Source organism: Mytilus edulis, chromosome 6 (assembly GCF_963676685.1).
Source record: "Mytilus edulis chromosome 6, xbMytEdul2.2, whole genome shotgun sequence".
NCBI classification, from domain to species: domain Eukaryota; kingdom Metazoa; phylum Mollusca; class Bivalvia; order Mytilida; family Mytilidae; genus Mytilus; species Mytilus edulis.
This window is the reverse complement of record NC_092349.1, coordinates 4536787-4551303: the sequence shown is the minus strand read 5'-3', so window position 1 is coordinate 4551303 and position 14517 is coordinate 4536787. Positions and strand designations below refer to the sequence as shown.

Below are 14517 nucleotides of genomic sequence, written 5' to 3'. Positions count from 1 at the left end.
CAGTAACAAAATACCTGATTTTTTTTTACAGAATGGATTTACACTTTTCCATTGTCTCCTTGTTCCATTGCAACTAATACAGAGATCCCCAAATGATGCCATACTCATATCAGAAGTTGTATAGGTAAAAGCTACATTATAAAACAATCCAGTTTTCTTTTTCTGAACTTTCAATGCATTTGTAACGTCAGTGTCCTACATGAATATAAAAACAACAACTTGAAAACCATCAATCAAAGTTACATTATCTGAATTGTAAAACTTTTAATTATTTTGTCAGCAAATGTCCGTGCTGAAATTTAATTTCTTAAAACGAACACAAAAGATTTAAATGGTGATAATACAAAATAAAAAAAAATCCCAATTATACAAAGAAACTAGCATAAAGAAAAAAAACATATTTATTACATTGATTGCAATGAATTACATTGTTTCCCAGTTAAATAAACATCGATAATTTCACCTGTAAAATAAACGTGGTTATTACACTCTCTGACGTCATACAACAATAGGCGTTTTCGCGGATCAAAACAAATTGTGAATGCGTAGAAAAAAAATATATAGTTCCTTACATGTTTCACCATAATTTAAAAAAAATAGCCATTTGCCAATGTAATAAAAAACTAATTAAAGAATTCCAATATCGAAAAATATTCAACTCTTGACCGAACAACACTGATAATTAACTCATGCGCTACGTGCATTCGTGAATTAATGTGTTGTTTTGTCACTCGTTGAATATTTATCTCTATTTGAATTCTTCGATTAGTCATTCTGTAATTAATCCCATGACAACTCAGATGTCCAAAAAGTGTCGGGTAAACCAGTGCTTCAAATCGCAATGTAACTTAACAATAAGAATAAAAATAGTATTTTAATCCTTATTCTTTTTTTTGTACATATACCACTAAAACATTGTACTGAACATGTAAGTACTTGATCTAGAGTCAGTAACGACAAAAGAAGAAACATATTTTTATGTTCGTGGTCTCACTAAATGATACGATATTATATTGCGTTATGTATAGTACGGTGACCAAGTAAGGAAAAGTCGCTTATTTAAGGAGTTTAATCGTCATTCGGACTATACGGCTGTAAATCACAGTATTGGTAGTTCAAATGTTACACTTCACATTTTGACTTGTCGTCAAAAAATCGTACGGTGCAATTTTTGTAAAATGGTCTTTGAAGTTCGTTCCCTTACTTTAAAGAAAAAATACTTTCAAAAGATTTTTGGCCTACATTCTAAAAGAACATTCGGGATATGCTTTTTGTTATTATATACATTGTTGCAACACATTATTTTAACAATTTCAAACAAAGTTTAGCGAAATTAATCCGTTATTGAGGAGTTTTGGTAAAAATTGAATACTACGAATATTTTGCATTTAATAGAGTACGTTTCAATTCATTTTCATCATTTATTTTTACGCAAAATGTAAGATAAACAACATTTATATGATATTTCAAACCTTTATTGAACAACACTTTCAAAATCATTTATCTCAGAAGCATTATTTCAACTTGTGCATTGAAAAAAAATATACACTACAAATTGAAGATACAGGTTTTCCACTTGAAATTCGACTTGTAAAAAAAAATTGAACCGGACCGATACTATTATTTTAATCTATAAATGATATTTTGTATCACAACGATTTTTCATTGCTAACATTTGTTCAATTCGATTTTATTTGGATAGTTTATGGTCCCATTTCGTGTTGGTTGTCGTGTTTTTTTTATGTCTTTTTAAAAGATTTCATATTTTCGTATGTTTATTTGATATGGTTTTTTTTTTATATACATTTCAAAAATTAAGAAATAAGTCTGAATTTGGACATGTAGTTATCTGGAAAATGTTTGAACTAGGAAGTCCTTTAAGATTAGGTTCTAGTAGTTAAAAAAGGCAACACATGGCTTTTAATTTTGAAAACTGTATCGTATGACAGAGAATAAGTACTGAATCAGTCACCTCCTTTACTGTAAAGAGTAAACGTTGCTTCTTAAGTTCTGTTGAAAGACTAAATGATGGAATCTGCCAGCAATGTGTTGTAGAGTATTGGTCGTTTGTTGAACCTGATTTGGTGAACAAAATTCTATTCTTGTGCACTTCCCCTACCTTCCTTTGGCCCATCACTCACAACTTACACCAGTTTGAGAGGTGGTATGGCATTGCTTTAATGTATTGATAATAACAAAAAGCAAAAAAATGGTGACCTTACAGGTGACTATTATAAAAATATGACCCAATGCTTTTCGCTAGCGCACACAGTAGCAGACATATTTTTACCGCTACGACATGAAAAGCTCAATAAAGTTGTCTGTTGAAAAGGAAAGCCGCACAAAGAGTACACCTTCAACCAAAGTGTATCAGATTATTGAAGGGAGAAGGATACTGACTGGAAGAAGTTTCTTTCTGTTAAAGAAAACCAACAGGCTCTCCCTAATTTCTTTGGTAGTTTTTCTTTTTTAAAACTATGACAAATCCCCTATGATTCCACCTTATAGCAAGCTTTACTCAGCTGGAACGTTTGTAAATCCGAAATTGTCGAAGTTATTTCAGACAATAATGTTAATGACTGTTGTAACTTGCATAGCACTCACCAAGGGCCAATACTCGTATGATAATTAATGCCTTATACTTTGACATGAAGTTAACAGAAAAGGGAAAGAGCGACAGAATAATCCTAAGGACCTCTGATACGGGTGTGATTGATCTGTGTGTTCAGTACTGCAAACAAATAACACATGCATGCGAGTTGTAGGCGCAGTTGGATATGTACGGATTGCTAGTTTAGTCTTACATGAATGATTTATTAGTTGTTGGTGGCTTTGAACTAGCTGTCAGATAACTGCGAGTACTCTCAGATCTGTTCCCAGTGTCTTTTTGTTGTTTGGATGTACAAGTACCCGGCTACGTCCAATTGTATTTTTGTCCATCTGATGAGTTAAGCCTTTTTCAACTGATTTTTATAGTTCGTTCTTATATTGTACTGTTATACCACTGTCCCAGGTTAGGGGAAGGGTTAGGATCCCGCTAATATGTTTAAACCCGCCACATTATTTATGTATGTGCCTATCCCAAGTCAGGCGCCTGTTATTCAATGGTTGTCGTTTGTTTATGTGTTACATAATTGTTTTTCGTTCATTTTTTTTTATATAAATGAGGCCGTTAGTTTTCTCGTTTGAATTGTTTTTACAAAAGACTTGAAAGGACACACACGACTATTGTAGTTACAGAGTTTTGGGAGTACTGACGAAGATGAAGCCCTTGTTTGTGTAATAATTTAGTTTCGAAGTTGTATGATCTGAGGAATGATCTCTTTAAATCATTCAATCACGATATTAATAAAATTCGCGTAAAGCTTGCCACCAGTAAAAAAGTATGTTTAGTCAGGTAACCTCTCTGTGAAGCGGAAATTTTGACCGCATAAAACATTGCTAAACCCCCTGTTTCGTCACCTTTAGAATACGGTTGGCAAAAATTAATTATTTCATTACACCCCGTTTATTTTAAAGGGCATATGTCAGCAGAATTCTTGCAGGCTCTTTTTTGTTCATGTTAGGGAAAATCTGCATGTGAAAAGTGTTTGTTCACAACAAAACCTTACAAGTACGGTTCTTTGCTCCTTTCAAGGGTAAGAGTTATGTAGAAATTCCTTGACAGATGAATCAGAAGATACTCCTGGATGAAATCTGTTTTCTGATCATTTTGATTGGATTTTGTAATGTTCTTCGAGCTAATTAGTAGTTTTTTGGTTGCAATGAATTACATGCATGAGCCTTTTCAAAATAAACATTCAGGATAGAAGGCTTTACTTGAAAACAACATTTATCTTTTATTGCTGAGGTTGAATGTCACCCGGCAAGGTAACTACTGTAACTTTAACGGAATTTGTATTGATCTTGTATAATAGAACAAGTGTTGAAAAACGCCATTTTTCAGAATTAACCGATTACTAAGTAATATGTTCCTTTTTTTTTTTTACATTTTCGAGATAAAATTTAGAATGGAAATGGGGAATGTGCCAAAGAGACAACAACCCGACCATAGAAAAAAAAACAACAGCAGAAGGTCACCAACAGGTCTTCAATGTAGCGGGAAATTCCCGCACGCGGAGGCGTCCTTCAGCTGGCCCCTAAACAAATATATACTAGTTCAGTGATAATGTTCAATTGATTTGAAATTTAACACAAAATGCGGCTGATATCTTTCAATTGTTAAGATACAGAAAGAAAAAAAGAAAACAATATGTTGATCTTTGACCTTAATTTATGCAAAACTGTTACCACATTTCTTTTTGACGACATCGATATTCCAAAAATACTCATTTTTCCGAATCCAATGATATATGATATAGCCATATAGTATGTTTGACGATTAAATTTTAAAAATATTGGGTCTGGTCACCGTACTAGTAAAGGATTTTCAGAATTCACACTACTTACATGAGCAACAAATGTGGCACAAGATTTGTTTGAGGTAAGTGTTACTCAGTCTTTAGTTTGCTATGTCTACGTTTATGTTTATTGTTGTTCGTCTTTTCTATATATATTTGTCATATTGTGTTGGAAGGAGTCGGATTTTGATAATTGATAACTACTTTCAACATGGTATTTTGGACATTGAGGAAGGTAATTCAAATTTAAATTAAATTCACAATTGTAATTGATTTTGTAATAGCTTTATTTGGTTATCTCATTTGTGTTAAACACATTTTGTGTTGCTGGAGGAAATTTGAGTACCAAAAGGAAACCACCTATGTTCAGGAGGTAAACAAGCAATTCTCGTCTACTTAGTTCAGAGTCGAACATTTCTAGCAAAGCCTCAAAATGAACATTACAAAGTTATTCACTCAAAGTTGATAGGAACGTGATTACTAAAGATAATCTACCTAAACTTCTTGGTCACCGAGTTTCCATTTGTGACAATAAAAAAGCAGTACAAAATCAATTTTCAGACGATGTCGAGCTGATTAAGCCACATAATATACCTGAATTAGACCCTGTCATTCCTTTATATGAATAGAGATTTATAACTGACAGTTATAAACATGTAAATATAAGTATTTGACTCCTATGTAATATTTGTTTTCAAGCATACGGATCCCGGAATTTGTGTAAAAAAAAAACCAGAATCATTTTTGAAATATTATTATTTAAAGGACAATATACGATATCTCAGGAATAGTAACAAGGTTTCTTATTTTTTTCCTTGTTTATTGTTATTCTCGAAAGTCAAAGAAACGGGTGTTATCATGATTTTATCTCAGCTGCACGATTTTAATGGAAACAACTTAATGATGCATGATAAATGAAAGTGCCAATGTAAATACGATAATTATGTCTACGGTATTAATCTATAGGTATAAACTTGTTTGCTGGAAGGTTGTGTTTCTCAAAATAAAGATCTAAAAGATAAAATGCTTACTGCAAATATTGCTTGACACTCTGGAACTGGGTAAATTTTATCAATCTTTAGACTGAGAGATACCTGTTGATTTTTCAGATTTAGTACAGTCGATACCATCTTTTGGGCAGGAGTATCTAGAGAACATCAAATGTGCAATACATGTCAACATTGTCCTAATAGAAGACTACTGCTATAAACATGATAAAAGTATATATGAAAATAATAAATATTTAATTGATAAAAATAATTGTAATGAATAATAAAGCTGATTTCACAGAAAAACATAATTGAATTATGTTGAATATATATATTACAATATTACAATATTGCAGATGCTCATGTAAAACATTACCGTGTGAACACTGCTGATTATTTCGTATTAGAGAAGTAGTTTTGTTCAGACCCCTATACGCTATCTCTTCACTTTTTCTAGCAAAATAATTAAGATACGGATTTATTTACAATTATCATTATAAATCATAGCGTTAGCAATGGCTTGCTAAGAAATCTGTTTATGAATCTGACTCATTTTCATTGTCAAAAATAGAACAACGTTTACTTGTCCTCGCAGTTCAATAAATACTGGTCAAATTCCATCGTTTTTATGAGCAAAACCATACAGCTCATATGACTACACAAACAAAATCATACTTAAGTTTGATGCATGAAATTACATATCTACCTTATACATTTAGAGTGTCGAAACATGCGCTCTGTGTTTTCTAGAACGAATGAGGTTTAGTTTTTTAACGATTTCGTAAATTTTTAACAAAACTTCTACTTTTGCCACAGTAAGGTTGTAAGTATGAACGCTGAATAAGAGAAGCTCGACACAAATTCGTGATTTTTGTTTTCTCTTCTTGATCTCGGTTAATTATGCCCTAAAATTTAATTGTAAAATACCGAAACAATGCACACATATAAATCAAAGAACACAGAACTGTATGTCTTAGATAATTTCAATACGTCAATGAAAACGTTCAGTAATTAACGAAAGAGCGGCGAAACAAAACATACAAAAGACTAATAACAAATGTATGATATATTTAAGATAACCGATTGGTAATTCGAGATGACTGATTATTACACAGTAATACCGGATTATGAAACAAAGATGGAGTATAACAAAACCAGGTTCAGGGATTAGTATCGAGATAACAGATAATGCATCTGAGATAACAGATTACTAGTTATATCTGCAATCGCGGATTGGGAATCTGAAGTAACGGTACTTTGAACTGAGAGAACGGGATAAAGGATTGAAAACAACACAACGGATTATAAAGGACTTGAAACAGTTTAACTGATTGTAAATGCTTTATAACGGATTTTAAATCCTAGATTATTGATAATTTTTTTTTGTATGAGTCCCTTTATGGCTCTCGAAGTCAGACAAAGTATACCTTAGTTGAATGTTTGTACTATTTATCGGTCCTTTTTTGCGTTTAGCTCCTGATGTTTCACAACTCTTGACTTCAAAATTTTGGATTAAACATACCTGGGGTTGATGAATCCAGATGAAGTAGAACATGTAGAATGCATAAATACTATATAAAAGTTTTTTTTTTTTTTTATATAGTTAGGGTTTAATATATAAATCGGGACCAAACTTAAAACTTATTGCGAATTCGACAAAATCGTACAGATGTTTTTTAAAATGTAAGTTTTAAAATCGTTCTCAGTAAACTTCTTGCAAAAGTCGACTTAAAGCGTCCATGATGAATGGAGATACCGATATATACATCAAGTTTTCTAAAAACGCCATTATGTTTATAGACATCTTATCCGGTTTTTGTTTCAATTTAAACAAGAGCTTTACACACTAAGGATCAAAGAGGAGTAACAGTCCTTATTAATGCGTCTCTTTAAATTGTTTCCTACTATTAAGGATAGATTCTTATATTCTGTCAATGAAAAAATGTATGTGCCCCTCAAAATATGTTGTTTGGATATTCTTGGAACCGAAAATATCCCTTGGGCATGTTGGGTCAAATAATATGTATCTCAGTTTAAATCCAGGACACCCAATATCAGTTTATAAACTTACATTCATATGATATATTTTCGAAAGTTATCTCCTCTTTTGGATACTCCACAAATGAATTTTTCGTACTATTTATATTCGCAATACCACATTTGTATCTGTTGCTGTAATCTATTTCGCTAAAGTTTGATATTACTAGATTGGAATACTGAGTGCAAGACGATCTTATTTCCGAATATTTTTTTCCGTTCTTGTACTTCTCTGAAGGAATACCGTTAGTCATGATGAGTTCATTTTTCGGCTCGGTAGTCCATGTCCAGAAGATATGAGCAGTACAAGATAGACTGTTATGATACGTGCATTGTATACCAACATCTCCACCAAACACTAAAGGTTCTTCCTTAACTTTCCATGTTATGTAACCCGCTGAAAACATTGAATGATAACAACATGAACAAGGTGCTACAAATCACAAGTTTTATACACATACCATCGACCAAATATGCAAAGTATGTTATGGGAATAAATCCAATGACACCACATTTCAAATGCCACAATAGAAGAACAATACATACAATGCGATGACAAACTGATACTAGTTTGTTTAGTTTTAAGCTCAATTTGTCATAAAATGTAGCATGTATCCAAAAGAGGCACCCAGTCTCTCTCCATTTGAATTGTATGCGTTTGGAAAAAAAGAAGTGAAATTTGTTATTCAATGTTTTATTACTTTCATTGCTTTCTTTATTTTTCAGAAGCCGGCGGGCTAAACCCCATTCTTAATTTACTAGGATTGTCACAAAGTCTTTGGATCACTCCGGACTACTTTTTTGAATTTGAGGTCACTGATGCGTCTTTTGTAGACGAAACGCGCGTCTGGCGTAAATTCAAAATGTAATCCTCGTATCTTAGTACTACTATAATAAGGTCAATCTGGAAAGCATGAAATATCACGCTTAAGACCAAAATACGCTTGTTCAATTCAAACGTTAAAATCATACTCTTATATGGAGCTGAGACTTGGAAAAAAAAACTGCTTCATAAACCTCAAGTCTTCATTAACATCATATGGACTGAGAAGATATCAAACAAAAATCTTTGGGAAAAGACCAGCCAATGCCCAGTTGATGAAGAGTTAAACAAGAATGTGTCCTCAGTACACGAATGCCCCACTCGCACTATCATTTTCTATGTTCAGTGGACCGTGAAATTCGGGTAAAATCTCTAATTTGGCATTACAATTAAAAAGATCATATCATAGGGAACATGTGTACCAAGTTTGAAGTCAATTGGACTTCAACTTCATCAAAAACTACCTTGACCAAAAACTTTAACCTGAAGCGGGACCGACGGACGAACAGACAGACAGACGGACGGACGGACGCACAGACCAGAAAACATAATGCCCCTCTACTATCGTAGGTGGGGCATAAAAAGGGAAATGGCGATGGATAGGACACACACTGAGGCAGCCAAAAACTAATATTACAAGGCAAGCCTTACAGTGGAACCCACAAGGAAAGCATAGCAGGGGCAGACCAAGATACACCTGGAGAAGGAATGATGCAGCCGAGATGGAGAAAGAAGTGTACAAGTGGCACGATCTGGAGAGGCTAGCAAAGAACAGAACAAGGTGGAAAAATGTCGTTAGTGGCTTTTGCTCCACCAAGGGGCAACATGATTAAGCTAGTAAGCATCTATGATGAGTTTATGTATTAACAACGGTTAAACACAAATAATCGTTCTTGGCTTTTCGTTTTTTTTACGAACACAAAATTAAATTGTTATCTATCCTATTTAGTTTAAAAAAAAATTAAGCATATCTAGATAGGATGGAATAGAAATAACCGATAATATTTAGATATAAAAAGAAGAGGATAAAATGAAGTTCAAGTTGGCAGATGTAGGTGAAATTACAGCCTTCTTTAAATATGCCAAATCCACAGCGAATAGTAGTTATTACAGTCATATACAATGGAAGTCCACATGAACAGCTGTCTAGTGTTGCAGTCTGGCATAACGTTATGTGATTAAAAAATTACTTGATGACATTTTGTCAGCACATGATATGGTTTAAACATTAGTTAATAACATAGGGTCAGATTATATTAAGTTATACATCATCTAATGAGATGCAGATGTTGATTGCTTTTTTTTTTCATTATTTCTGATTACGGACAAACATCTACACCATTACTGATTACAATAGTTGACATGCAACTGATTTGAAATTTACCTTATCAGGAAATGAGAACACATCATCGAGGAATGAAAAACTTATCATGGTTGAGCTCGGATGCGTCTTATTTGTAAGCAGATCCTGCGCTAAATTGACACTCTTTCGATTTATTAGTTTTTTACGGAAATTTCGTTTGTCATTTGCTTATGATGTGTATTCCGAACATGTCATAAACTACCAAATCATAGCCGATACATATATTCAATTACAATTAAGAAATGAATAAAAGGTAGATAGAGACTTAATATAGCACAATTGATCGAAGGAAGTTGACGAAATCTTCAAATTCAAAAATTTGTTTAAACTTTAAACCTTGCAACTGTAATAGATGAAAAGAAACTTTTTTAATTGTCCTACATATATCGTAAACATTATTTTTGCATATTGTTAGTTATTTTAAGACAATGTAAAACTGATAAACAATAAATAGCGCAATTGATGATATAACGTCGACAAGACCTTCAAATACCTCAAATGCTTTGTGGCGAAAAGGAAAAGATTGTGGACAACACAAATTATCGGCACAATAAAAAGCAGTAGTGCAGTCAAATTACTGAATCGTCAGTCGATTCGTTGTAATTAATTGAAGAGGTGAGCACAAAAAATCGACATCAATGCAGTATTTGTATATAAAATTAATATTATAAATCTATCAAAGCAAGAGCAGAAAAAACTCATGTTTAGCATACACAGCAAAAAGTGCCACGCATGTTTCACGCATGGTAAAGAAAACGTGTGTAAAACGTATGTTTTTTGTGCGTTTAACGCATGATTTTTACAACATGCGTATAACAGGCGTGCAACAAAACATAAATTAAATATGCGTTACAAAACGCATGAAATATTTCACATGTGTAAAACATGTGTAAATACAAACTCATGTAAAATACATGTTTTACATGCGTTTTACATGAATTTCAAAATTATATTTTTTTTATGACTGATTTTTTATCTTTGGCTTATTTTTTTTTTAGTTTTGTAGTGGAAATTAACAATTTATAAATGAAAGACATGATTGGAACCCCTCCTTTATCCTTGGTTGGGAAACCCCTTTGAAAAATGGGCTTTTGGCTGGATCCGCCACTGAAGAATGTAATAACTTGAAAGTTTGAAAAATAAATGAAAATTACAAAAACATGTCTGCCTAAAATATTTAATATTTTAATTTCAAAGCATTTTGTTAAGCTTGAATAGACAAAATTTACACATGGTTAAAATGAAATGCTGTAAAGTATGTAGATGAATTAATGTGTTAACTGACTAAATATACATTGTGATATTTGATATGCTGTCATTTATTGTCTTTTCCTTTCCTTCTCATCATTGATGTCCTCCAATAGAAGCATGAGAGTATTATCTGACACAAGTTTGGTAAATTCTATATTTTGATTCAGTTTATATTAAAGTTCTATTCGTCACAGTCCTGTTGCTACAAATGACTGGAACTGCTTCCTAGCAGAGTTACTTCTCCTTTTTAATTTGCACAAGACATTTCCGTGTGACAATTTCTTCTGTAAAAATAAAAAAAGGTGATTAAGTAAAAAGACATTTGTGATGATTATATAAGAGATGTTGAATTTCACAAGAACTGAATGTAACTGAAAGTTAAAAGTTCACGAAAGACAAATATATAATGAACATTCTTATGAAAAAAATGCGCAAAATCAACAAGTTATTATACTTGAAATAAGTAACAAATGCAGTTTTCTAAAGCAGCTTAACTCCTGCAAAAAAAGCTAATCTGCAACATTTATTGAACTCATCCATGACTTTGGCTTGCCAAACTAACCTTTGAATTTGATAAAAAAATGCTATAAAAACAAACATGAAGTTGAACAATAGGATTGAGATTGACAATGCAATTTTCATTATACTTTCCATTTTAAAGGGGAACTATTAATTCCTGTAAAAATAGTTTCATATATATTGACCAAAGCTGATTATTTAACTGGTCTTAGCAAAGGTGGATTTAGAGTGGGGCCAGGTAAACATTTGGTTGATTATATAGGGAATCACTGAAGCATGACCGGAGTGGGCGCCCTCTTAGGCAGTCAGTGGCCTCCTACTTATGAACAAATGATGAAATTTCTAAAATCCTACAACTCACATAGGCTTGAGAGAGCTCACAATGCTATTTTCCATATCATTTATATTTCCAAGTGGCAACATGTGTACAAACTACTATTATTTAACTTCACCAAAACATTGTATGGGAAAGAGAATGTGCAAACATGAAAAAACTGGATAAAATGAAAACTTGTTGCATTTACTTTATCCCTGCAAAGTGTTGTTTTGCAAGACAAAATTTTAAAAAGATGAAAAAGTACTAACCTAACTAGATATGCAAATGCAGGGAAAAATTTGCGGCTAGCATATAGACATAATAAAGGACCGAGTTTTTCTGTAAAATTCCTGTTGCATATATTCATACCTTCTTCAGATGAAGGATAATTTATAGCATGGCACATTTGGTATTAACTTTCAGTAAGCAAAATATTTACCACTTGATATCTCTTCAGATTTATTGTTTGTTGGGATGCTGTCCCACTAAAATATACTTTACACATTCTTTTATTCAAAAACAGATTAACTATTAAACAAAAGTTATTGCAGAATAAAACTTCTTACCTGAAGAGTCCCTTTTTTCTCCAGTGTCGATTACAAGTACATTTCCTTTTCTTTTCTTTGGTCACGTTTTTTAAACAGTGTCTTCTGTCCCAAAAGTTTTTTGTTATTGCATGTATTGACTTGCTTGGAAACTTTAATAAAAAATATATCAGTTATAGATAATTAAACATGTTAAACAAAAATTGTAAAACGAATTTCACTGATAATTACATCTATACATATATATATATATGTGTACGGGAAAACATGGTTTATATATAATGTTTGAGTTTTTATTAGCTTTTAATGAGCTTTCAATAACTGAAAGTACTATTAAGTTTTGATTGTTTGTCTTCATGTTAGAATTTTTTAGCTTTGTACCAATTCAATGAATCAAAACAATTTCTAACCGATTTCACCACTTTGTTCCTCTTTTGTGCTGTTACACAACAGTCACAACATTCTATTTATGTCTGTTCCAAGTCCGGATGAAATTTAGTACTGTTGTTGTTTGATGCAGTCTGCCATATTTGATTTATTTTGGCAAATTATTTTACATTTTGTCATGGCCTGTTATACATTTTTTGTAGCTGACAGTATGAGCTTTGTTCATTGTTAAAGGTATTAAGGTGTCCTATATAGATGCTTAAATCCAGTTCATATAAACATTAGTAGATAGTAATCTCATAGGCAATCATACTACATTGATCTCCTTATTTTCAATATTATTATTCAAAATTGTATTATTTTTAACACATGTATAATTAGTCACAAGGAATATAACTCAAGTTACAATCTAATGTAGCTTAGTTAATAAAGTTGCCAGTGTAGTGTGCATTCCAACACAAAAATGTATATATCTTAATTTATTTAACACTGTGTCTGAATTCTAGTCATTTTGCCATGTTTGGAAACCTGGTCAAATGGGCACCTAAGCCACCTTTGATAGTTAATATGGCATAACAAGTCAAATCCGCCCCTTGTTAATTCGGGTAACCCGCAGTAGTTAAGTCCATACCCAAAATTAATATTATGTTTTGCAAGTGAACTGTTGAAGACTCCCATAACAGTGGCGGATCCAGAACTTTTCCTAAGGGGGGGCCCGCTGACTGACTTAAGGGGGCCCGCTCCAGTCATGCTTCAATGATTCCCTATATAATAAACCAAATTTTTCCCACGAAAGGGGGGCCCGGGCCCCCCCTGGTTCCGCCTATGCATAATTGTTTTATAAACTATATAATATAATTGAACTGATCCTTAAACCTCCTTTGAAAAAGGAACCATATTTTCACAGGTAGAATATAGGTGCTCTATTTATATACAGTGCTGTTTCTCCAGCTACCATTGGACATTTAACCAAATTTACATGATCTTGTGTGCTCTCTGTATAAACAATCAATGGTGGAGCCACAATAGATCTGTTCCTACTGGAACCTATATTTATTATCATAATGAACTTTTATTTCATGACAACTGCACAATACTAGCAAACAATAGTATTTATTGTTTTCAAGTATACAGGTAAAAGCATAGGCGGATCCAGGCCCGCCCCCCTCTTTTGTGGAAAAAATTTGGTTGATTATATAGGGAATCATTGGAGCATGACTGGAGCAGGCCCCCCGTTAGGTCAGTCAGCCCCCCCCCCCCCCCCCTAGAAAAAGTTATGGATCCGCCACTGAAAAGATCAGGAAAATCAGGAAAGGCAGATTATCAAAAAAAAATCAATGATAAAATTTAATTGTTTTCTCTTCTTTTTATCCTCATCTGTATATACTGCAGTAGAGAAGAGAACCAATAATTACTTTCAAATTAAAGATGAAAACCGTTTTTAATATCAGGTGACAGTTAAAAAATCAATTGCAGAAATGTCGTGAAAAAAGGTGCCGATTTGACTTTAATAAGCCTATTATAAGGTGACGAATTACCAGGTGCCCGTGCGTTTTGTGTCCAGTAAAATTATTTAGAAATTACAGAGTTTTTTCATGTTAATTAATTCACCGTATCGATATACTTACACTGAGTAAGTCTTTGCAAAATTGTTCATTATGTTAGGTACATAGTGGCAAGTGATAGTCATACCGTATTTTACAAATACGTTGTACAAAAGTAACCGCGGGAAATACCATTACACTGGCATGGAGACTCAGAGGAAATTACGGAATCCACATTTATATATTTTTTTTTAAGGTCCAATCGGTTACATACAATTATTAATCATGTTTACTTGTTTTTATTACTTATAAATCTACGCATGGATTTCAATCATTTAATGCC

General features: G+C 32.7%; 2 long non-coding RNA genes across 2 annotated transcripts; both read right to left on the bottom strand.

The window, feature by feature from the left end:
• Positions 1 to 20: 20 nt before the first annotated feature.
• LOC139527013 (uncharacterized) lies at positions 21 to 7817 on the bottom strand. Its single transcript, XR_011665243.1, has 3 exons — positions 7461 to 7817; positions 5432 to 5547; positions 21 to 195 (listed from the first exon to the last, which is right to left on the bottom strand). It is a non-coding gene; the product is annotated as an uncharacterized lncRNA (long non-coding RNA).
• A 2958-nt stretch (positions 7818 to 10775) lies between these two features.
• Positions 10776 to 14331, bottom strand: LOC139525956 (uncharacterized). The gene is made up of 3 exons (XR_011665062.1): positions 14259 to 14331; positions 12265 to 12395; positions 10776 to 11147 (listed from the first exon to the last, which is right to left on the bottom strand). It is a non-coding gene; the product is annotated as an uncharacterized lncRNA (long non-coding RNA).
• Positions 14332 to 14517: the final 186 nt, after the last annotated feature.